Source organism: Nannochloropsis gaditana, assembly GCF_000240725.1.
Source record: "Nannochloropsis gaditana CCMP526 unplaced genomic scaffold scaffold151, whole genome shotgun sequence".
Lineage (NCBI taxonomy): Eukaryota > Eustigmatophyceae > Eustigmatales > Monodopsidaceae > Microchloropsis > Microchloropsis gaditana.
Genome location: NW_005803802.1, coordinates 33,481 through 35,657, shown reverse-complemented (window position 1 = coordinate 35,657; position 2,177 = coordinate 33,481).

Sequence of the window (2,177 nt, the reverse complement as noted above, 5' to 3'; positions counted from 1 at the left end):
CGAGGGCGAAAGCCAGTGCGGCCAGCTTCGATTTGTGCGCCGTGATTTGATTCAGCAGACGGGGACAGAGCGCATCGTACAAGAGGACGACGCCGGGGTCATGGGAGGGAAATGCTAAGAAGCTGCCTCAAGAGGTGTGTCGAACGGGGGGGGGGGGGGGGGCACCCAGTCAGAAATGAGGCTCCAACTTTCGAAGCGATGCACTAGCACAATTAGTCTGGCAATCAAGAAGAAGGACATTCACGGTCTGACACGCCTTCCCCTCCCGTCTCCTATTAACTTCTCAACCTTCTTCCCCCGTCAAACCTGGGATCCTCCCTTGGCGATAGAGCCAGCAAGCCCTCTTTATTTTCGAGAGTTTCTACATCGAGCAATTTTTCCATTTTTTCCAAGTCAAATATGTACAGACTCTTTTCCAAGGCAACCACAAGCCGGTGCCTATTCATTTTAACGCCTACTATTTTGGCCACGAAAGCCAGGTCGAATAAGGAAGCTTTTCGCTTCGTGTTCCACACTTTCAAACAGCGAGGCGAAAAGCCTTCTTGGTCCCCGGCCCCGACAAGCGCCAAAAGCGAGGTGCAATACAGCATCTCGACAAGCCCGATCCCTCCCACGCTTTCGTGAAACGAAGGGCGGAAAGGGTGGGTGTTGAATATGGTGTACCCTCGTGAGGTGCCGACAGAAAGGCAGCTAGCATCCTGATTGAATCCATAGCAGTAAACCGCCTTGTATGTGTGATAAGGCAAAGTTAAATAGTGAATGCGAAGATTTTCAATAGAACAGAGAAACTCTCTTCAGCTTGGCAACTCTCGGAGAAAACCCATTCATGGAAAAAATACAAAACAACTCTACAACAAGGCCTAACTATTTAACACCAGCACATGAGTGAGCTACCTCTTTAGGTATTGGTAGATTGCCAGAATTTTTGCCTCTGCTGCCGCCAGCACTGCTTCCCCTATCGGCGTTGTAGCTCATGGACTTCCTGGTCAATCGTAAAACGGGATGAGAATTTGAGAGTCGAAATCCTTTTCGTACGACATGGAGGCCACTACGCTTACGAAAGGCCTTCTCAACCTTGTAAGAAGGCATGTCTCTTGCTTTACGGCAATGGGTGTGCCCCATACTCGAGTCTACGCGAGTTGAAGTTTCGGACGAATAACCTCCTGTCCCCTTCCGAGGGGAAGCCCCATCCCTGGTTACATGCCCGGCTTTTTCTGCGGATGGGTTGCATGCATCAGAAGATTCGCTGGGAAAGCAACAGCCAATCTACCTCCGAAAAGGAGAGTGTTACCTGTGAGAGAAAAAAGGCGGGCCGTGACTCGGTGGCCCCCCCTGCTTCCTCAAATTTTGTCTAAAGAAAATGTGATATCGAAAGAAGCACAGCCGATTTTGTTTCCTTTGCATTCGCCGTTGCCCTTACACAACAGTCATATTTCCCATGAAGAAGCTGTCCCTGCACTTGAATGCCCCCACCAACTCGCCCCGTCTCCATATGTCGCGTTTTCCTTCTCGGGTTAAATTCACTCCACTTTCTCCCTCAGCTTTCCTCCCTCCCTGCTTCCCTCTCTGCTCCCTTTCCTCTCTTCTTCCTCCTCCCTTTCAGTAATTTCTCTCTCCTCCTCCTCTCCTTCCCTCTCCTCTTCCTCCCCTCCATCGACAACGTAAACCCTTTCCACCCTCACTTCAATGATGCGCCGCTCGTCCGCCTGTTCGATTGTGAAAATGTAGCCAGGCACGACGATGTGATCACTGACAGCCGGTATCTCACCGGCAAGCGAGCAAAGATAGCCGCCGAAGGTGGCGAAGTCTCCCCGAACCACCTCTTCCTTGTCCTCCATGCCGAGCTCGGTCCACACGTCTTCCAGGTCGGCGTTCCTAGGGAGAGTGGAAAGGACGAAGGGAAGGAAAAGGCCAGAAAAGGAAACAAAGTGAGAAAGCCAATGCAGGGAGTGTGGGTTGTGCCGTGGTCCTTCGTCATGGAAGGCGAAGAGGGAGAGGACGAGTGAATGTCAGGTAGGGGAAAGCAAACGCACCCCTGAATCAGATAGACGTCATCCTCAATCATTTTGATAAGGTCTTCCCCGTGATGGTCCTCTTCGATGTCCTCTTCATCATAAATCTCCCCGAAAACTTCCTCCTGGGGAAGAAGGGAAGAAGGGAGGAGGGGAGGCGGAGGG